The sequence below is a fragment of the Mustela lutreola genome, chromosome 11, assembly GCF_030435805.1.
Source record: "Mustela lutreola isolate mMusLut2 chromosome 11, mMusLut2.pri, whole genome shotgun sequence".
Classification (NCBI taxonomy): Eukaryota; Metazoa; Chordata; class Mammalia; order Carnivora; family Mustelidae; genus Mustela; species Mustela lutreola.
In genome coordinates this window covers 81,566,157-81,590,907 of record NC_081300.1, presented here as the reverse complement: position 1 = coordinate 81,590,907, position 24,751 = coordinate 81,566,157, and positions in this window count along the sequence as shown.

Genomic DNA, 24,751 nt, shown 5'->3' with positions numbered 1-24,751 from the left:
TTTAAGTAAATCCCCTGGGGGAAGGGGAGCAAGGACAGTTTAAGGGTTAACCTCAATGAAAGCCTCTTAGTAAAATATAAAAATATAAAATAGGTCCTTACATTACAACAACTCAGTAGGGAAAGTCCCAGTGTGGTGATAAAAGAAGTGATGTAACTTGCATTACACATTTTATTTTTAAAACGTGTAAGTTGTATTTTTCCCTGTCATGACATCATACTTTATCTTCATCTCTGTCTACTAGTTTAAAACTAGCCAGAGAGAGAGAGAGAGCATGAGCAATATGGGGCTCGATCCCAGAACTGTTGAGATCATGATCTGAGCCAAAGGCAGACACTTAACTGACTGAGCAAATGAGACTCCCACAAACTCCACAATTTTATAAAATTTTTATTTGTTGGGGTGCCTGGCTGGATCAGTCAGTAAAACATGTAACTCTTGATCTTGGGGTTGTACGTTTGAATTCCACCTTGGGTGTAGAGGTTTTTAAAAATAAAATCTTTAAAAAATTTTTTTTCATTTTTTTAAGCCATTGTACGGCAGTGTTGATCACTATATTGTACACCTGAAACTAATATTAACCTTATTTTAACTAACGAATTTAAATAAAAACTTTAAAAATAAAATAAAAATAATAATCATAAAAATATAAAAGGAAAAATTATTTGGCAGGCAATTTTCTTAATTGCATTATTATTTATTATTATCATAGTGTGTGTGTGTCGGTGGGAAGTGGCTGGTATTACAGTGAGTTCCATATCTGTGTTACACTGAGGTCCATGTCTGTAGTCAGTCTTTTTTTTTCTTTTAATTTATTTTTAGTGATCCAAAATTCACTGTTTATGCACCACAGCCAGTGCTTCATGCAATAAATTCCCTCCCTAATACCCACCACTGGGCTCACCCAACCACCTGCCACCCTCCTCTTCAAAACCCTCAGTTTGTTTCTCAGAGTCCACAGTCTCTCATGGTTTGTCTCTCCCTCTGATTTCCCCCAGCACACTTCTCTCCATCTCCCAGTGTCCTCCACGTTATTCCTTATGTATTGAGTCTTCTAAAAACTTTTATTTCTTTCCCTATTCTGCTTTGCATATGCTTACCTTAGATGTTAAAATGTTATAAACCTCTCCTGCCTGGTCCATTTTCTCTCTCTGCTCTCATGATTTCTCATGCTCTCCCTGCCAACCGCACATGCCTTACAATATCTGGATATGACTAATCTCTTCCTTAGCTACTTTATTCTACTCTGCCATATGGTTGCCCTTCCCTCTTCTGTACCATAACTTCTATTCCCTGCATTTGTGCTTTAACAATACCTAATTCTTTTCACTATATCTGTATCAGTAGTGCAATCACTGGGTCATAGGCTAGCTGTATTTTACTGGAAAGAAGGGCCATATGCACCCCAGTGTTCGTAGCAGCAATGTCCACAATAGCCATTCTGTTGAAAGAGCCAAGATCCCCTTCAACAAACAAACGGATAAAGAAGATGCGATCTATGGATACAATGGAAGATCACTCAGATCTTCAAAGTCATCTTCTTAATATTACAGACTCTTCACATAATCATAATTTTATTTTGGCATTATATGGTAATTTCAAATATAGTAAATATAAAGAATTTACCTCTGTAATTATAGCGAGTGTGGTCGTAGTTTAATGGCAACAGAGAGGATGAATACCCAACTTTTGCATCAACATGGATGGACTGGAGGAGATTGTGCTAAGTGAAATAACTCAAGCAGAGAAAGTCAATCATCATATGGTTTCACTTATTTGTGGAACCTAAGGAATAGCATGGAGGACATTAGGAGAAGGAAAGGAAAAATGAAGTGGGGGAATTGGAGGGGGAAATGAAACATGAAAAACTATGGACTCCAAGAAACAAACTGAGGGTTTTAAAGATGAGAAGGATGTGGGGATGGGTGAGCCTGGTGTTGGGTATTAAGGAGGGCACATATTGCATGGGGCACTGGGTGTTTTACACAAACAATGAATCATGGAACACTACTTCAAAAACAAATGATGTATTGTATGGTAACTAACATAAAATAATTAAAAAAAAAGGAGGGGGACAATTCCTAACACTCAATTTTTCCTAGTTTCTTGTTTACCTCCTTTTAAGACTAAGATCATTAGTGGTTTTTTGTTTCTTTGTTTTTTTTTTTTGTCTCAACTAAAAGAAGAAAACTAATACACATTATTTTGAAAACTTTTTGAACAGTGTACAAACCTTAGTCAAGTCCACAATGTCTCATCTCTTCTTCCTCCTAACATGGCTAAGTTGAAAAACCCTTTATCTGGGAAAAGATCATTTTCCTGCCACCTTGTGTAAGATTTTGGCTTTAGCTTAGATTATCCTTTCTTTCCTTTTCTGAAAATAAGTTGAAAATATTAATAGCCTCAGTTTCTTCTTCCAAAATATGACTGCTTCTTTACCAAGTGCAAAAGCAACCCATTTTGACCATAGTAAACTGCTTGGACCTACTTTGTTTGGCTCACTGTTTTAGTGAGACAAGTGCAGTGAAGATGACACACCATTTCCAAATGTATTAATAATTGGTAGACCATACTTCTAAATTGAAGTTTTGTTGCCATTAAACTACGACCACACTCGCTATAATTACAGAGGTAAATTCTTTATATTTACTATATTTGAAATTACCATATAATGCCAAAATAAAATTATGATTATGTGAAGGGTCTGTAATATTAAGAAGATGACTTTGAAATTATTGCTTATCTAAATGAAATTTCCCATTTTATAATCTTGTATAAGCTTCCGTTGTCATTTCCTATTCAAAATCTATTAGAAGGCACTCTTATTTTCCCTTAAGTGGGAAGTCAAATGTGGAACAAATTCATCCCAAAGGAATTGATTCTATATTCCACTGAAGACCAGGTGGCTTCCATGTGGCATTTTGCCTCTTGCATATTGTTCATCTCCTATAACAAATGGGGGTATGCTCTTTAGTAAACTAATTCAACTAAATTAGAGACATTGTCTTCAAGGGATAACATCATAGAGACTAGAATCAGAATCATACTTTTGGGAAAATTGGGCCCAGGTTTTATTTGTTTTGTTTTGTTTTAAGATTTTATTTATTTATTTGACAGACAGAGACCACAAGTAGGCAGAGAGGCAGAGAGAGAGGGGGAAGCAGGCCCCCGGCTGAACAGAGAGCCTGATGCGGAGCTCGATCCCAGGACCCTGAGATCATGGCCTGAGCCGAAGGCAGAGGCTTAACCCACTGAGCCACCCAGGCGCCTCTAGGCCCAGGTTTTGATGGTTTCTTTCCTCAATCTTATAAAACCTATTTGAACTCTACTGGATGCCAGAACTGCTTAAAAATATTTGGTCCCTTGTAATTTTCACCTTCCAGTATTCAATGCACCTGATCTATGTAATATCCTATAGTATTTTTGTCAAATGAAGACTCTCAAAGTGTGTTTCTTGGGAGACACTTTTCAATTGGTTGCTTACATTTCTGCATTTATTATTTGTTCTAGACCATCCTTTGAAGATGGTTGTATTGAATAGTCTTGGAAGACAGAAATAGTATCTTTTTTTTAACTTAACCTGTTGTGTTTGCAAATATTATCTGCCTCTGTTTTGATTCTTCTTGTGGGAACTGAGGCTCAGAACTGATATATAATTCCCACTCCTACACACACACACACACACACACACACACACACACACACACACAAAACTGTTAATATTCTGGCTACCTCTAGTGCTGTGAATTATAAACTATATTATTTCTGAACCATGAGTCTGTGTCTTCTATCAGCACCCAAGAAACCATGGCAGACTCATACACCAGCTTTCAAATAAGGGAAAATAATCTAAGATGCTTTATATTTTTTGAAAGTGTTACCTACTTCTGAACATATGACTGAACACATATAAAGCTGGAGCCATGACCATTTAGAGCTTTTTCTGTGGAAGAACTATGCATTCACTAGTAATCAAAAGTAGTTTAATCTTTTTTTTTTTTTCCTCCTGGACACCATTTCGTCTCTCACACTGTTGCTCAAATTGGATAGAGTCTAAGGTCCTTTGAGAAAATTTTTGTTTAATGACTCAAAATAAAATAGGAAGAGTCTAAAGTGCTAAAAATAATTCTATATAAAAGGTATACGATCATGCCAGAAAGGATAGTAATTTTATTTAACAACTACCTGTTCACCACTTTATTTGTTCATTAACTAATCACCAAATTCCTGACTAAATCCCTTTTGTAAGCCAGAATGTGAGCTAAAAACTGGGATTTTAAAAAAGTTTTCATTTGAAATCCAGTTAGATAACATATATGGTTGTATTAGTTTCATGTGTACAATATAACATATAACACTCAGTGCTCATCATGACAAGTGCCCTAATTAACCCCCATCATTTATTTAACCATCACTCCTTCCAGATCCCCTCAAGTAACCATCAGTTTGTTCTCCTTAATGAAATGTCTGTTTCTTGCTTTGTTTCTCTTTCTATGTCTTATTATTTTCCCCTTTGCTTGTTTGTTTTGTTTCTTTTATTCCATATATGAGTAAAGGTATTTGTCTTTCTCTGACTGACTTATTTCACTTTTAGCATTATACTGTCTAGTTCCATCCATGTTATTGCAAGTGGCAAGATTTCAGTCTTTTTTATGGCTGAATAATATTCCATTGTATATACATACCACTTATTCTTTATTCATCAATTGATGGACACTTGGGCTCTTTCCATATCTTAGCTTTATAAATAATGCTGCTATGAACATAGGGGTGCTAGCATCCCTTTGAATAAGTTTTCTTATATTCATTGGGTAAATACACAACAGGATTGTTGGATCACAAAGGACTTCTATTTTTAAATTTTATGGAAATTCCATACTGTTTTCCAATATGGCTGTATCAGTTTGCATCACCACCAACAGTTCACAATTGTTACTTTTGATTTTATTTTCTTTTTTTTTTAAGATTTTATTCATTTGACAGAGAGAGATCACAAGTAGAGAGAGAGAGGAGGGAGCAGGCTCCATGCCTGGCAGAGAGCCCAATGTGGGACTTGATCCCAGGACCCTGAGATCATGACCTGAGCTGAAGGCAGAGGCTTAACCCACTGAGCCACCCAGGCAGCCCCAACAAGTGTTACTTTTTCACATCCTCTCCAACACCTTTTGTTTCTTGTAGTGTTGATTTTAGCCATTCTGACAGGTGTGAGGTGGTATCTCTTTCTAGTTTTGCTTTGCAATTTCCTGATGATACATGATGATGGACATCTTTTCATGTATCTACTGAAGATTTGAATGTGTTCTTTGGGGAAACACTTGTTCATGTCTTCTATCCATGTTTTTACTGGATTATTTGTTTTTGGATGTTGACTAAAAACTGGATATTAAGTATCACACAAGACAGGTTTCCTTGAGCTTAAATTTTATTTGCATGAGTATCATTAACAGGAAAAAATATGCATATGTGTATGTACAAGTGTGTTTATGTATACATCTATCTATCTATCCTCTATCCCCTGTCTTCTAATTGTGGTAAATCCTGTAAGGTGGGGAATGGGATAGTCTGAAGAAATATGCTGCTGGATATGTTGGGTAAGCAAATTTAATTGCACTCAGATGCATTGGATATAAGTGAATCACTCAAATGAGTTATTTAAAATTATATAGAAACAAATTAAAATTTTATGTAGTTGAAAATAATAGGTAGTTAAAATAATTTTTGTTGTTTGTTGTTTCTGTGTCTTTTTTTTGTTTATATATACTATGGTGTGAATGTTTATGTCTCCCAAAATCATATTATGAAATCTAACTCTGGAAGTGATAATATTAAAACATAGGGGCCTTTGGGAGGTGATTAGGTCATAAGTGGGATTACAGTCCTTTTAAAGGAGACCCCAGAGAGTTCTCTTGCTTCATTCATCATGTACATTTACAGTGAGAAGATAGCCATCTATGAGGAAGTGGGCTCTCCCTGGATCTGCCCATTCCTTAATCTTGAACTTCTCAGTTCTAGAACTGTGAGAAATAAATTCCTGTCCTTTATAAGCTATTCAGTCTATATCATGTCCGTTATAGCAGCCTGCATGCAGAAGGACAATATGACCTAAAACGAGAGCAATAAATATAAAGCTTCAGTAAAGTCAGTTGGTACAATGTTTTTTTCCTTAGAGAAGACATGCTGCTTCATGTTAAACCTTGATATTGTATATGTTTCTTGAAGGGCCACTTCTTACTCCTTTGTATGATTTCCACAAAGTCCAGGATGATGCCTTACATGAAGGTTATATTTTATAAATACTGTTGGAAATATATACTTCTCTAAAATCTTATTTTGCCTACAGATTACTTGGATCCACTTTGCCTTGTGTAGAATATTTGAAATATTTTAAGAACAGAATGTCTCTCTAAATAACATTTAGAATCATCATTAGTTTATGACTCGTGACTTATTTATTTATGAAGTGATACTTACTGCAAGAACACTTAAGTTTGTAATATAATTTTTGAATTAATCACCAAGCTGCTTTATTATAAATTATGAAAGAATAATTTCTCATGTTACGTTTAATTCGGCTCTTATGTTATGGTCATGACATTTTCATTAAAATAAAGTAGAAAATAGAAGTAAATAATAAGTGAAAAATAAAAAATAATAAATTAAAAATAAAAGTAAAACTCTTGTGAAATGTTAAACTTTTCTTACTTATTTTGTTTTGCTTTTCCTCTACCATGCTGGCAAAGCTGTATTTTGCAGATAGATACAATTTTCTAGTTGCTAGTTTTGTTACTTTTGCTAAAATTTTCAAAATATAAGAAGTTGAATAGTCATGCATTATTTACTAAACTCCTTATCTAAACTTATAAAAATAAAACAATGATGGTGACCTGGGTATTTCTAAAATTGTATTCTTCTTTTCCATATTGTGTTTTACAATGTAATTATTAAAGATTCTGCATATATTAACACCCATCCCCTTCTATCTCATCTGTATGTCCATTACAGTGCATGTAGGATTTCTATTCATTGCTATGTTGTGGTGAAGAGATTGTCTGAAGTAGTCCTATATTTATGCAGGTAGATCTTAAGCTACAGTGCTCTTGTTTATTTGCTTGTTCGTGATCAGTATGTCTGAAAGATGGCAACTATTGCATCAGGTATGATGATTAAAAATATTATTGGTGCCTGATACACTGTGATGAAATAGGTAAGTCGATTTATAATTTGTTAATTAAATTAGAAAAGAAATTCCTTTGGATTTGTCCTTTATTAAGAATTTTTTTTTAAATGAATTCCTTGGGATGGTTTTGTGTAATATACATCACATGCCTCAACCTTTAAATTTGAATGTAGAAAAGAGTTATCAGAAAGAGCCTAGAAAATATTATTATGAAATATTTTTGTTCTGTTATATTATGTTAACTTGGGAAATAATGGTAGTTATTTTTATTAGCATTTCCTACTTTCCACATGCCCTTACAGATGAGATATCATGTTTTTCCTACTCTTTTTATCGTGGTTGTTATATTCTTCAAGATCAATAACAATCAGTGAAAATTCATAACATTAATTTTTTGGGGGAAAGTGATATTTTAGCAAGAATCCGTGACCAAAAATTTTAGCTGTTGTCCATCCAGTAGGTGAGACTATCAATGTTCCCGAAATTTCAAGAAATAGAACTTATTAATTGTGTTGGTCAATGTTTATTGTCTCTGAACTTAGAGGTGCATAATTCAATTTAAAATTTATTTTGAATTGAAAACAAGATCTTACTGAAGTTTAGTCATCCCACTTTATATCAGGCCTCCAGTACATTCTAATTTATGTATAGAAAATATCATAAACATGAATGTCACTTTTCCTATTGCATTTATACTGAAACTGCAATGACTCAAAGACGTCAGATCTGAAAAACACTACCTTTCTATAATTTCTGTTTCCTAGGAGGAATGGATATACCATTTTAGCACAATTATCCAACAGTATTCAAAACCACCATGAATTTTAAAACATAGTTATTACACCATAAAAATCAAGTATGAAAATGTATAGACAACCAAGTCTCTATCTGTAAATGAAATACTCCCACACAGACTGGTTTTAAAACTTTCTAACTTAAGGAATTTGATAGCACAGACTCAGGGTAGTAGTTTCAGTGCCTACAGTATACTTTCAGGGAGAGAGTAATGTAGGCTCTGAGTCACTTTCTGCCTAGAGATGACCTAATAGTGGTTCTGGCATTGTTTGTTTGTTTGTTTTTGAAAATGCTTTCCTGGGCGTCATTCAGAAAATGCAGAGTTTGGCATTCTATATAAATTAAGGATGATGTTTTTGAATGTTTGTCTTTCACTACATCAAATGAACATAATTGGACAGAAATTCCACTAAATTAAGCTTTGTTAGGAAACGTGTAAATTGGAGCTGCTCAAATTAGTTGCTCTTTGAACTATGTGCTGTTGGTTCAGGATTAGATAAGGAGTTTGAAGGAAAACCTAAATCATTGCTTCCTTTTTTGAGAGAGTCTTAGCATATTTTCTTAAAATTAGCTGAAATAAACAATGTGTTTAGTCGCAAAGTGATTTGCATTTTTGCACAAACTCCCTATCTCCTTGAGAATTATAACAAATATTTCATGAAACATCATTGATCTTTACTTTGTTACACTGCTCTAAAGTACATTCAGAGTTGCCAGTTAAAAGTGTTAGTGTTGAGATGAAATGTCATGCATTTTTCTTCACTTCCATGCAAATGAACACAGTAATTTATTAAGACACAATGAAGAAAAAAAAATTGATAATGAGTTCCAGATGTTAAAAATCCCTTGCCATTCAATCCAAATTGTGAGTTTGATCTGTTACCGAACACTTTATAATGCACCTCTGGTAATTTTACAGAGATTATTTTTTTCTTACCAATTCTTGTTTATTCTGTCTTGCAATGCAGAGAAAGCTAACTAATTTAAAATAAACTTCCGTTAATTTCGATTGTTATAAACTTAAAATTGATCAATTTCCATATACAGAGTTTAAAATGTTCACAATTTACATTAAATATATATTCTGTGTATACCTTGGAGAAATTATACTGAAAATTGAAATTAAAATGATGTTGTATATAGCTGCAAGAAGCCGCCTGTCCCATTTCATCTCTACTATATAAGTTGTGTCAGGTAATTTATAAAATCCCTACTGCATAACAAAGCTATTTTTTGTTGGAATGGGTAGTAATGTTTGTTCTTATTTCTAAATAAGAGTTGGTCTATGAGTGCATCTGCAACTGTATTTTTCCTAAGTGGCTTCATGGTCTTGAACTGAGAAAGCTCAGAACATTAAACATCCAAATAATATAATTTGACATAATTAGACATCAAGGAAATGCAATTAAAATGACACTGAGATATCACTACACACTTATCAGAATGGCTAAAATACAATATAATGACAAGACCAAAAGAAAAAGATATACCATTTGATGATACACAATGGCAAGTTGTACCATCCCTTAACCATCTCAGACTAGTGTAGTGTTAAATTTGTTTTTCTAAGCAATGTTTTGGGTCACTTACCACTTTTCAAGGATATAAAGTGCTATCATTTTACTTAAAACTGTGAAATTTGGTCAGATTTAAATTTCAATTTATGTTAAAACATTCTGTACACTGTGTTAAACTTTGACATTTGTTCCCTCTGTTCAGTGAATAACACTATATCATATTTTGAGAAATACACTAATTTTCATTTTGAAAAATATCCCTTTTTCCTCTTATGGTAATTATTAATATGAATTAATAGTAGAATTTGATATGGTTCCATATGACCATAAATACTTTATTGTATATTATCAAATTTAATAATGAATATACTGTACTTCTTTGGACAATTTTTAAAGACTAGTCTACTCTTAAAAAAAAATGGAGACGCACTTCTTCAGTTCACACAAATTTCATTTTATTATATATAACCTCAGATAAATTTCAACAAATCATAATTTATTAAAATTATGTCTACTTAAAAATCTCATAGAAGAGTAAAACCATCAAAAATAAAAATAAACACACACAACACACACACATCACCCATGTATTGGCAAATCACAATTGCTGTAACAATACATTAGGCATTCCACAGTTAAGGGCTATCAAAATTTCCATCAGCGACAAAAAGATTTGTATCCAAATGGACTGATTTTCCAGAATCCAAGAAAAAGTCTCCTAGGGTTTATTTAAAGATAAATATTTGAACAAATACTTCTTAAATTTAGGAAATTCAGAACATACGATTAAAGAATATTTGCAGTGCAGACTATATTCAATCCTTCCTTCAAAATGTGCCTTTGAGTACATAATTCTGTTTTCTCTATCTAAATTGAGCTGTCCTCCAAGGAAGTTTTCTAAAATGTGTGTCTCTGTGTGATAAATGTTCTAAGACCTAACATGCTTCATTGTATTTTTACTGTGCTCTCACATTTAATCAAAAATTTGGCTTGATGTATAATATCTAGTTTCAAATATCTTTTCCATCTATACAAACACCCAGCTGTCTCCTTTATATGCTATTACTATTGAGAATTGTGCTGTCAGTATTATTCTTGTACATTTTAGGTGATCTGTTCTTCTCTTGGGCATCATTTATGCTCTTCTCTGTTTTTGATATTCTTAAAACTCACCATAATATATATGAGTGTTTTTTTAAAGATTTTATTTATTTATTTGACAGAGAGAAATCACAAGTAGTTGGAGAGGCAGGCAGAGAGAGAGAGAGGAGGAAGCAGGCTCCCCGCCGAGCAGAGCGCCCCATGCGGGACTCGATCCCAGGACCCTGAGATCATGACCTGAGCCGAAGGCAGCGGCTTAACCCATTGAGCCACCCAGGCACCCTATATGAGTGGTTGTGTGTGTGTGTGGTTTTTGTTTTGTTTGGTTTCTGATTTCTCATGTTTGGCATCATTTTAAGTCTGGTATCTTTTATCTTTCTTTAATTCTCCAAAATTTATCTCACTACTTATTTAGATATTTTCTTTATTTTTTTTCTCTTCTGCTGCATTTGGGCAGAAGTCATTAATTTGATTGTTTGTTTTTTCCAACTCACTTATTCATTTTACAGCTATATTCATCTTAGTCTCCTTTTACTGTATTCTTTATTTCAACAATTTTCACTTAATTTATATTCACAGTATAGTATCTTTCTTTTGTTTGTATATTTATATCATTATTTTATCATATACTTTTAAGCTATTTTTAAAAATATTTTATTTATATATTTGACAGTGAGAAATCACAAGTAGGCAGATAGGCGGGCAGAGAGAGAGGAAGGGAAGCAGGCTACCTGCTGAGCAGAAAGCCTGATGTGGGGTTTGATTCCCGGACCCTGAGATCATGACTTGAACCGAAGGCAGCGGCTTAACCCACTGAGCCACCCAGGTGTCCCTTTTAATCTATTTTTTAAAAGAAAAGTCATTCTTTTTTTTTAAATTTTATTTATTTATTTATTTGACAGAGAGAGATCACAAGTAGACAGAGGGCAGGCAGAGAGAGACAGAGAGAGAGAGAGAGAGAAGCAGACTCCCTGCTGAGCAGAGAGCCTGATGCAGGATTTGATCCCTGGACCCTGAGATCATGACCTGGGCTGAAGGCAGTGGCTTAATCCACTGAGCCACCTAGGCGCCCCTAAGCTATTTTTTAAATTCCTGTTCCAATAACATTTCGATTGCCATATAAAGTTAACCACATCATATTTTCTGGTAAGTAATTGTACCTTTTATGTGCATAGTTATTTTGGTCCATGAGTTCAGCTCCTCTTAGGATCATCAAATCTCTTAAATTCTGGGTATGCTAGGATTTTCTAAGCAACAATAAAATACATTGAAACCTGGTAGCTTAATTATAATAATGTTTTCTTTCTCAATCATTCACAATAGCATTACAGTCTGAGTAGCTTCCTTCTATTTTGCAGCTATAGTGTTTGGAAAAACTTGAATTGTGATATCACTGTGATAATGTGATTTAGTCAGGGTTTTTCAGAGAATCGGGAAGAGAAAAAAAAAAAGGAAGATATTCTCCAGGGCCAACTCTAGAAGTGACTATTAAAACATCTGTCCAAATTCAATTGAACAAAACTCAGAAATGCCATCTCCAGTGAAATACAAAGAAGATTATAAATAGTTCTGGGCACACACATCTCATTTGACCCAATGATGTACATCAATGAAAGACTGAAGGCCAATCACCACTCCATGGGAGAATTTAAAAATAAATTTACCAAAGAGGCCAAGAATTCAGAATCACAAATACCTCAGAACTAATAATAACTGCCTTCACTTGATGTTATTCTATAAGATAAATCCTACGATCAAGTTTCAATTTTAAATTCTTACAATTTTAAATTCTTAAATCCTTATGAATAAGCATCATTTGGAGGGAGCAGTTTTCATAATTTATCATCCATCAGCCTTTTTTAAGATTTTATTTATTTATTGGACACAGAGAGAGAGAGAGAGAGAGAGAGAGATTACAAGTAAGCAGAGAGGCAGGCAAGCAGGGAGGGAAGCAGGCTTCCTTTTGAGCAGAGCCCGATGTGGGGCTGGATCCCAGGACCCAGAGACCATGACTTGAGATGAAGGCAGAGGCTTAACCCACCACCCACGTGATGAGAGAGCCACTCAGTTTCCCCTCATCCATCAGCCTTAATTGTTTGGAGGAAAATGTGTGGAGGAATAATGCCTTAGGGAGTTAATCTCTCTAAAGAATCTTCAAGTCTTTACCCCTTCAAGGTTTTTGCACAGTTCTGATAGCCTTTAAACATCCAGCTGATTTCTACAGTGACAGGCCTGTTAAAACCTGTCCTCAAACCAGGAATAGAGCTTGAAACATACCAGTCAAGAGCATCTTTGAGTCTTTTAAGGAATTTATCATCATTTCTTTGTTTTTGGTTAATATCTGAAATAGTTCTATATTACACTTGCATAATTTCTCCAGAGCTGACTTTGAAGGAGGCATTCAGTTTCAGCTAGTTCCATATTTTTGCAAGAACTATAATTCTATATTAAAAAAACATATTTTAGAGCGCCTGGATGGCTCAGTGGGTTAAAATCTCTGCCTTCGGCTCAGGTTATGATTCCAGGTTCCTGGGATTGAGTCCCACAGTGGGCTCTCTTCTGAGGAGGGAGCCTGCTTCCATTCCTCTCTCTCTGCCTGCCTCTCTGCCTTCCTGTGATCTCTGTCAAATAAATAAATAAAATTTTTAAAAAAACATATTTTATACCAGTGATTCATGTTTATTAACTAAGATATCACAATAGAAATAATACAAACAGTGGCTCTTTATTAACACCTTCAACCAAGGGACGCCTGGGTGGCTCAGTTGGTTAAGCAGCTGTCTTCGGCTCAGGTCATGATCCCAGCGTCCTGGGATCGAGTCCCATGTCGGGCTCCTTGCTTGGCAGGGAGCCTGCTTCTCCCTCTGCCTCTGCCTGTGCTCTCTCTCCAACCCCCCACTCTGATAAATAAATAAAATCTTAAAAAAAAAATACCTTCAACCAAGATCAAAAAATATGTCATATTTTCTCCAAAAATTTTATATCATCTGATTGGTCCGATATATATAAAATTACATTTAAAGTTTTAAAAATATCAGCAAATATTTTCATTTAAATGCAAATTTGAAAAAAGTCTACTTTTCCAAACACGACTTTTTATCCTATTTTTTTTAATTTTGTCGACAATTGATAAATTGTTTAGCAAGACTGTAAATGTTAGATCGAAAAAATGATTAATAGATGTAGGTTCAAAATATTATGTTCCATTAAAAATTATTTAGTCTTTGATGAACATCTGTTTGATAATATGTTGTATCCAGATATAGTAAATTAATGACATATATAAAATTATAGGGAAATGACACCTTCCGTTCCATTATGAGTAGAGCTTTTAAAATGCTATTTGTCACAACCTGTCATCTTGTCATTATGTAGCATTATGTAGCATTTAAAAAATGTATACTCTTCACTTTGAAGTCTTTTAGAAATCTAAAGTATGACTTTCTATGGTTTGTGTTTCCATATTCCTTTATTGCCAGTTTGAACATATCCACATGCTTTGATTCAAAGGTAAAAAATTCCTCTTATTTGGAAAAATGATGTTTATTTTTGTTCTCTCACCCTTAGCAGGTGGTTTCATTTTAGCACACTTCAGAGTTATAATTTCATGCTTATTAAAAACATTTATTATGATCTACATAGATGAATGAAACTTTTATTTTATTAAATTATTTGCCAAAAAATCTGTTATTTTTAAAAATGTATTTCCTTTGAAGGGCTATTTTAGAGCATTGAGAGAGGATCTAGGAGTGTGGTATTATGCAATATTTAAGTAGGTATGAAATGGTTATTTATATGATTGTTTCTTTAAGGCTTATGTATATTTTTCATTATATGCTATAAAATATTTTGAAAGTAAATTTAAGGTATGTTTTACATAGTTTATTGTTTGGAAAAAAATATTGAAATGATGTATGAAATTCAGTATACTCTCAACATTAATTTATTCTGAAATTTACCAATTGTCTATTAAACCTATTATATGGCAGATGTTACTTTAGACTACACTGCTAAATGAAATACCTGGCTTTGTAGAACTTTTATTTTAATGGGTGAGACAATTAAAAGCTATAAACCTTAATAAAAATTGCATAGTGCATTCAAAAATGATGAGTACAATGGGGAAAAAGAAAAATTAAATCAGGGTGAGAAAAATCAAGGTTGCTAGGCAGGGAATGGGGAGTTAAAATTTTTAATAGGAAGATCAAGGTAGTTATAATGAGGCTAACAATTGAACAAAGGTATGGAAAGCTGATGAATTTGCCCAGAACTATCAGCAATAACGTCACTCCAGACAAAGGAATTGGCTATCTTGAAGGCCATAAGCTTGGATCGTGCCTGGCATATCTTAGGAATAGCAAGGAGGCCACTGTGAGTGACTGAAGAGTAGCAGGGAAAGAGGTCACAGAGGTTAAATGAGTGGCTAGATCATATAAAAGCTTAGAAGTCATTGTAAAACTCTGGCTTTTATATTTGGAAACTTACAAGCAGGGGTAATCATGTGCAAAGGGAGAGGAAGAAGCAAGCTCCTTGGGGTGCAAGTAGTCCCATGCAGGGCTGGATCCCTGTACACTTGAATCATGACCTCAGCCAAAGGCAAACATCTGCTTAAACAACTGAGTCATCCAGGCACCCCTAGAAAATTAAAAAAAAAAAAGACCTTTCAAAAACATTTTGTTTCTTTCTTTTTTTTAAATATTTTATTTATTTGACAGACAGAGAGACAGGAAGGGAACTATAAGCAGGGCAGAGGGAAAAGGAGAAGCAGGTTTCCCACTGAGCAGAGAGCCTGATGTGGTGCTCCATCCCAGGGCCCTCAGATCATGACCTGAAAAGAAGGGACACTTATGGAGGAAGCCACCCAGACACCTCTTTTCTTTGTTTTTAATATATGGCAATGATGATTCCCAGCCACGGGAGCATATTACCCATTGATTAAATCTTTGATAACAACCTATTTAAAAAGGTGTGTAAATATATACTTACTCAGATTTATACACTTTGTGTTTTCTTCATAGTTTGGGGCTGGAACGCCTGCTCACAACACTGCTTCCAGTCTTTCCCTTCCCATCTTTTGATACCAGGTATTCGGTCAGTAAAGCAAATTAGTATGAAAATTAATAAGCCCTTGGCACCATATCTCTGGAGCAGGGGTTGCTCTTAGCCAAGGCCCAGAGCAGTTGACCTCCCCTCGCTAGTGCTATAGCCCCAAGGACTAGGTCCCTGCCACCAGAACTCAGTCTTACATGTTATGCTAAGCAGACACAACCAAAAGAGGAAAGCACTGGCAGGTTTCACTGGCATGCCTCATCTCCCACTACCTCGACGTCCAGGCAGTACCAGATGCCAGGGAGGGGTCTTGGTCCAACATATGGGAGGGAAGGAAGTAGCCATGAGCAAGTACCTGCCTCTCTGTTCCTTTCTTTCATGAGCAGGTTTTAAGGAGGAGGAAGAGGAAGGGGAAGAGAGGTGAACTTCAAGGGGTGAAGGCCTCAGGCAGACAGCTGGCTCCTGCCAGTAGGAAAGGGACAAAGGAGAAGGCAGTGAGTCTTGCAGGGAGGGTGGGGGGTAAGGGTTACAGCTTATGATGGAATCTGGACAGGAGTAATAGGGATACTAGTCATTTGAGTCCACCATTGGCAAGCTGGGCGGGGTGTCAGGGCAGATAGGCCTCCCTGGGCAATGGCACATGAGAGAAGGTGGAATTATTCTCTGAGGAGCAGGTGGAGCCTTGGGTGTTGGGAAAGCATAGACAGTATTGTTCCAGGGCATTGGACAGGTCTGGGTACTCCTGGTTGGAGGTCAAGGCCACAGTATGATCCAGGTCTTCTACCAGCAGCTTGAAGGTACCACATGCCAGCCACCCCTCATTATTGTGTATAACTCCCTGGTGCACTTATTGGCTTATCCATCAAATGACTCCTTCAGCAGCTTGAAAACCACCTCCACAGGCACTCCAGGATATGGGAGGCTTCCAGAGTGAAGATTTTGCACAGGATCACCTCAAAAGACAACAAGTCACTCTGGTGGATGTAGATCTGGTCAAACATGGCCTTAAAGACCATCCACTTCACAGGCAGTCCACTGTTGGTTGTCTTTATATAGTAACTGATGTGGTGATATCTCTGGCAAGGCTGAAGTCTGAGAACTTCATCATGTTGTCCTTTGTCACCAGCACTTCCCTGGTGGCCAGGTCTAGGTGTATGCACTTCTTGGAGGCAAGGTACTCCATGCCTCAGGCTACCTGATAGGCACAGGATACCAGGTCCTTGGAGGAGAGTTGCTCTGCTGCATTGTGGCTGATATTGTAACAGTACTCCAGGTAAGGAGGCCTCTGGGCCTGCAGGGACTTCTGTATGTTGTCTTTGGAGGCATATTCCATGAGAGTGTACGAAGGACTGTCCTGTGTGCAGGACCCAGCAGGTTGATGGTGTCCTTGTGCTTTCCAATCATCTTCATCATCTCCATTTCTGAGATTAGGTTTGACAGGTCTTTCTCTGTTGCATCTGACTTCAACATCTTCACAGACACTTTAGTCAAATGGTTGGATTTGTCTTTGTCCAGCCCAATGGCCTCCTCCAACACCACCTGCCCAAAGTAGGCCAGTCTTAGGAGTCTGCCTAAACTGCCTACAACCAGCCTGTCTCAAGGCAGTTATGAACTCTAGATTATCCTTAAAAATATTAAACCACAAGCTAAAAATTATCTTCACTAGGTCTCTGTTGCAGGTCTAATTTTCTCATCCTTCATCATTTATCTTTTTCCTAATTCTTATTTTCAGTATAGTTTATTTTGCATCCAAGTGTTTCCCCTGGTTTCTGTATGCTGTTTCATAGGGAAGAATTATCCTGTCATAAAATTATTTCTTCAGCATTCATTACATCTCTCAGTTAAAATGGGTTCTTTTATGGTATTGATTCATTTGAGTTTTCTCAAAATGGGAAGAATTTTCAAAATGGTGTTTTCCTCAAGGTTCAGAGTATGTCTTAGCCTCATCTTTACGCTTTTTGAAATTCACTTTTCAAATTCTTGTCCCTCTTTTATCTTTTTAAATTAAAATGTTTTATTTTTACTATTTTTTATTTGAGTATAGTTGATATTCAGTGTTTCATTGGTTTCAGGTTTTCAATATATCCATACATTATTCTATGATCACTACAAATATAGCCACCATCTGTCACCATATAACACTATTATAATATCATTGACTATATTCTCTGCACTGTCCCATATCTCTTTTGAAAATCTCTGATTTTTATGTTTTCTGTTATTCCAATTTTCGACCATCATTTTACTTGGTTACTTTAATAAAATATGCCTGATTACAAACTCTTCGCTGAAAATCATAGCATTTGATTCATAGTCTTCTTCTTCTCCTTCTACTTCCTCTTCTTCTTCTTCTTCTTCTTCTTCTTCTTCTTCTTCTTCTTCTTCTTCTTCTCCTCCTTCTTCTTCTTCTTCTTTTTTTAAATTAACATATAATGTATTATTAGCTCAGGGTTACAGGTCTGTGAATCGCCAGGTTTACACACTTCACAGCACTCACCACAGCACATACCCTCCCCAATGTTCATAATCCCACCACCCTCTCACAAACCTCCCCACCCCCCGGCAACTCTCAGTTTCTTTTGTGAGATTAAGAGTCTCTTATGGTTTGTTTCCCTCCCAATCCCATCTTGTTTCATTTACTCTTTTCCTGTCCCCCAAACCCCCCCATTGCACCTCCATTTCCTCATATCAGGGAGATCATATGATAGTGTCTTTCTCTGGTTGACTTATTTTGCTAAGCATAATACCCTCTAGTTCCATCCATGTCATCGCAAATGGCAAGATTTCATTTCTTTTGATGGGTGCATAGTATTCCATCATATATATATATATATATATATATATATATATATATATATATATATATATACCATTCATTTGTTGATGGTCATCTAGGTTCTTTCCATAGTTTGGCTATTGTGGATATTGCTGCTATAAACATTTGGTGCACGTGCCCCTTTGGATCATATAGTAGTCTTCTTTACCTCTATCAGAACCCCAGGTAGTTTTATTTATTTATTTACTCACATAAACAGATGATCCAACACGTTTTTTGATGTTCAAATGTATTAAATGTCTTACCGCTTAACACTATGCTTACTGTTCTCTTTCACTGTCTGACTAAATCCTCATCATCACTATGCCATTAAATCAGAAAGAATATTTGAACTCAGAGTTCTCTCCATGTCCGGGAATGAAGACTGCACCCTTCTGTTTGTGCAGGTAAAATAAATGTTGATATTGTCTGTCCTGCACATACCCCATCCTGTTCACCAGAATATTCATCATCAAAATATATACAAAATAAAAACCATACCTCACCACTTCTATTACCACCCAGCATGCTAGAAACACCATCATATATATGTTCCTGAATTATTGACTTGATTGATAACCCCACTTCCACACATACTGCACTCCTTTCTCCCTGCAAATTTATTTTGGTACAGCAACTTAACCTAAAAATCAAGGTAGATGATTTTATTCTGCTCTTGAAAGTATTTTGGTATCTTGCCCTTTCATATTAAATAAAAACTGAAGGCGTTTCAATGTACTAGAAGGTCATACATTAATACGTTCTTCCTCTCTCCACCACTATGAACTCCTCATTGGCCTCCTTGCTTTTCCTCAAAAGTAACAGACCAGCTGTTCACACAAAGTCTATATACTTACTTGCTCTGCCTAGAGCAATCTTTTCCTTTAATATTTGTATAACACCCTCCTTCACTTCCTGGGTCTTTGTACAAATAACATCTCATAAATGAGATATAACCACCCAACACAAAATAAAATTAAATTTCATCCCAGCATTCTCCAATGGCTTTTACCTTTCTTGTATTTTTTTGTAACACTTATCACCATCAACCATCAATCATTATTCTATTACTGGTTTTTTTTCTTATTGGAGACAGAGGGAGAGAGATTTGGGAGGGGGCGCAGAGGAAGAAGAAAACACCCCACTGCCTAGAAAGCCTTCTGGGGAGTTACATCCCAGGACCCTGAGATCATGACCCAAGCCAAAGGCAGTCACTCAATGGACTGAGCCACCGAGGTGCCCCTCTATTATTGGTTTATTTCACTATTATATTTCAAAAGAATGTAAGCTCTTTGTGGTCAGGTATTTTATATGTTTTATTAATTGAAGTATTCTCAGAAAGGTAGCTGGCAGATTGTAAGGGCTCACTAAACTGTATTTTGTTGTTATTATTGGACTCCTTTATGGGCTTTACCTCTTATGCTAGAAGTCTATCCTTCAGATGTAAGCAATAAGAATAGAGCCCTGCTGCCTGTTCAAATGAGTAAAAAGCCTGTATTAAGTGGATATTTTAAAAGCTAAATGAATGGCTAAATAGTTGTATATAGGGGGAAAGGGAACATTTTTTCCACAGTTTAGAAGTGGAGTTCTTTTATAGAGTTCTTGTACAAGCCTCCACTATTGAATGATAATGGGCAGTTGTACATTACAATTATACAAACACTTTGGTAATTTATATCCTTTTTTTTTTCTAATTCATGACTGGATCATTTAATTCCTTAGGAGCATTACAGCATTTCAACTTTTCATGTTCAATAAACTTATTGGGGTTGCTACCTTTTTTATTCAAATGGAGAAATACTCATGATTTAATCGAAATAAAGTGTTATTTATTGTGTTGTTTTCTAGGAATGAGTCGCACATGCTAGTTTAAAAATTTTGTTAAATTCCCAAGTCTGTCACCGATAAAAGCCTTTTGTAGATTAGTAACTTGATCAAAACAGAAAAGTTATGTAACACTCAATTGTTATACTATCTTTGTTTCCATCTTGCATTGTAATAACACCCATCTTAACTTTATTTAAGACAAGTGATCGCCAGATGGCTTTCTGGCATTGATTGCATGATATGAAATCTAGTATAACTAAAAGTTTTTGGTTTTAGTAGCATATAAATCAATTTAGAAAAATATATGTATTTGAATATAAGATAAAGTTTTAAATTATTTGGCAATAGTAAACTAAACTTTTTTGTAAATTTTTATTTTCTAAAATTTCATTGAGCTCTTTTGCAATAAGAAACAAGTTACAAAAAACTAAGGTTTATTTACCCCAATTCAAAATTATTAGGAATATAATCATAGAGGTTGAAGTATTTAAAATATTGAACCCAAAATATTTTATTAGGTAAATTCATGAATGCTGAGCATTCACTGTTAAAATATACTAATACTATTGATAGACTGGTAGAAGCCTAAACTCAAATATTTATTAAATATTTATATCCATATCTTTTCATGGCTTGGTAATTCATTTCTCTAGCATTAAATAATATTCCATTGTTTGCATGTACTACACTTTATTTGACCTTTCACCTATGGAATGATATCTTGGTTGCTTCCAAGCTTTTGTCAGTTATGAATAAAACTACTATAGACACCTTTGTGGGTATAGATTTCATCTTTTTGGATAAATACCAAGAACTGCTACTGCTGAATCATCTGGCAAGAATATGTTTAGTTTTGTAAGAAACTGCCAAGAAGTTTTCCATTCTTTATTCTCAATAGACATGGAAGAACATTCCTGTTGCTCCACATCCTCACCAACATTTCGTGTTCTGTTGTCAGTGTTCTGGATTCTGGGTATGTACTGGTGTCTCTTTTTTGTTTTAATTTGCATTTTCCTGATGACATATGATGTGAAGCATCTTTTTATATACTTACTTGCCATCTGTAATATTTTCTTTTGTGAGATATCTGCTAAGGTCTTTGGCTCATTTTTAATCAGGTTTTTCCCCCATTGTTGAGTTTTAAGGGGTCTTTGTGTATTTTTGATTAACAGTCCTTTGCCAGATGTGTATTTTGCAAATTTTTTCTCATAGTCTGTGCTTTGCCTTTTCATTCTCTTGGCATTGTGTTTCACAGAGTAGACATTTTTAAATTCAGTGCTTGTGCTTTTGTAGCTAAAGTTATTGCCAAAACCAAGGTCATTTAAATTTTCTTCTATATTACCTTCTACATGTTTCATGTTTGGATTTGTAATCCAATCTGAGTTAATTTTTGTGAAGAGTGTATGATATATGCCTGTATTTATTTTATATTATTATTTTATTTTATTTTTATTTTATATTTTCACATTTAGCTTTACTCCAGAACCATTTGTTTAAAAGATTGTATTTTGCTCTCTTGTATTGCTTTTGCTTTTATATTAAATATAAAATATAATTGATAATATATATTCTGTTTCTTTAATCTAGTCTTTCTGTGGTATTACAATATCTTGCTTACAATTATCGTTATGGTATACTTTTTAAAAAGATTTTATTTATTTATTTGGCAGAGAGAGAGATCACAAATAGGCAGAGATACGGACAGAGAGAGAGATGAGGAGAAGCAGGCTCCCTGCTGAGCAGAGAGCCCAATGCGGGACTCGATCCCAGGCCCCTGGGATCATGACCTGAGCTGAAGGTAGAGGCTTAACCCACTGAGCCACCCAGGTGACCCATCATTATGGTAAACTTTGAAGTCAGTCCTAAGTCTTTGTTCTCCTTCAACACTATATTGACTATTGTGAGTCTTTGACTCTCCATATAAACTTTAAAATAAGTTTGTTAATATTAAAAAAAAGAACTTGCTGGAATGCATTAATTGTATAGATAAACTTGGAAACCAGTGACCTCTTGAGCTTAGCAGGAGATAGACCATGTACATCAGTTGTCACAGTGGTGCCTCTTTGCCTATTGCAAATCCCTAGGCAAAATGAGACCTCAAGGATCTGAGAGAATGTCTAAGAAGTACTTGATACATCCCTTGGGTATGGTTTATTGTAGTGTCCACCTGTCTGAAAGCTGGGGAATCTAGAGAAGGGAGGGAAAATTAGTTATGATAAAACATATCAAAAAACATCAATAAATTTTGTAAAACTAATTGTCATGGCTCATATACAATATGACCAACAGAGGGACCATCAAAAGGAAAGCATCAGTTATGTTTATTGTAAAATTTTTATTCAAAATAAAGCAATGAGAGGGGAAGACACAATGAGAAAATTATCATTTTGTAAATGGTAAACTTCTTACAAAATGGAACAGGTTTTATATTCTAAGTAGTATATTGAAAAGTAAAACATTGGGGCGCCTGGGTGGCTCAGTGGTTGGGCTGCTGCCTTCAGCTCGGGTCATGATCTCAGGGTCCTGGGATCGAGCCCCACATCGGGCTCTCTGCTCTGCAGGAAGCCTGCTTCCCACTTCCTCTCTCTCTCTCTCTCTGCCTGCCTCTCTGCCTACTTGTGATCTCTGTCTGTCAAATAAATAAATAAAATCTTAAAAAAAAAGAAAAGAAAAGTAAAACATTAAAAAATAAAATTTAATTAAAAAATTATGTAATTTTTTAAAAAGGTTAAAAATAGCAGAACCATTTTTCTTATAACTGGAAAATACATTGTATATATATCTATCAAAAATAACTTGTCAGGCACCTGCGTGGCTCAGTGGGTTAAGCCACTGCCTTCGGCTCAGGTCATGATCTCAGGGTCCTGGGATCCAGCCACACATTGATCTCTCTGCTCAGCGGGGAGCCTGCTACATCCTCTCTATCTCTGCATGCCTCTCTGCCTACTTGTAATCTCTCTCTGTCAAATAAATAAATAAAATCTTTAAAAAAATTAACTTGTCATGGGGGCGCCTAAGTGGCTCAGTGGGTTAAAGCCTCTGCCTTCGGCTCAGGTCATGATCCCAGGATCCTTGGATCCAGTCCCACATTGGGCTCTCAGCTCAGCAGGGAGCCTGCTTCCTCCTCTCTCTCTGCCTGACTCTGCCTACTTGTGATCTCTGTCAAATAAATAAATAAAATCCTTAAAAAAAATTAACTTGTCATGGGGGCGCCTAAGTGGCTCAGTGGGTTAAAGCCTCTGCCTTCGGCTCAGGTCATGATCCCAGGATCCTTGGATCCAGTCCCACATCGGGCTCTCAGCTCAGCAGGGAGCCTGCTTCCTCCTCTCTCTCTGCCTCACTCTGCCTACTTGTGATCTCTGTCAAATAAATAAATAAAATCTTTTATAAAAAAAATTTAAAAAAATAACTTATCATGTCTGGAATCAGGAGCATATGGAAAAAAATAATATCTGAGGACAATACTTCTGCCATGTTTTGTGCCTTGTTAATATTTTTAAACAGTCAGGCAACTTTTAGCTTTATTGAAATACCTGCTAAGATACCAGCAGTGCCTTTTGGAGCCCTATGACTATAAAAATTAATTGCAAATATTCAAAATGTTTACTATGGTGTCACTATTTATGGCCACCACCAAGTATGTTTCAGAAGTAAGCATAACTGTTACTCATCTGTAAGGCAAAGGGGCATGTTTTCAGGAGTTCCATCTTCTGTACCAGGAGGTGAATCAAGTAATGATTTTTGTTTATAAAATAATTCACTTTTCAATCTAACATTCCTCATTCCACATTATAATAATAAAAACTAGGAGGAGACTAAAACAAACAAACAACTACAACTACAACAACCAGCTTTTCCTTCAGTGGAAAAGTAAATATAACCCTATGAGTAGCCTGAAATTTATTTTTAAATATTTTTAAGATAAACGCTTTTGTTAGAAAACCATATATTTTATATTACTAAGAAATAACAGGCAAAGTTTTATTAACTTCTAAAAAGTCTAGTTACTTCTATTTATCTATTAATTCGTCTCTTTATGAAGTAGAACATGATCACACCTATTGTATCTACCCAAGTTTGTATGCTTTGGTTATTTTATGTTTGCTATTTCCTTGCTTAATTTTTACAATATTTGATACATAATAGTATCTTTAAGTCCATCTATGGTTTCACAGAATTTGTTTGAACTTCATAAAAAAGTAACATACTTTTTGCACTGTCCTTGTTTTAATTCTCTATTAACTTTCCAAGATATATTCACTTTAGAGTGTGTAGCTATCATTTATTTTTATTCCTCCATAATGCTATGTTTACAAATTTGTATTTATCTGTACTTTTAAAAATATCTTAATTATATACCATTTCTTATCTCACGTAACACTCATGTTACTTCTACACTTATCAGATATTATGTAACTGAAAACCACAACTCAGCAACAATATAGCACCATTTTTCAAAATTAAATGGCT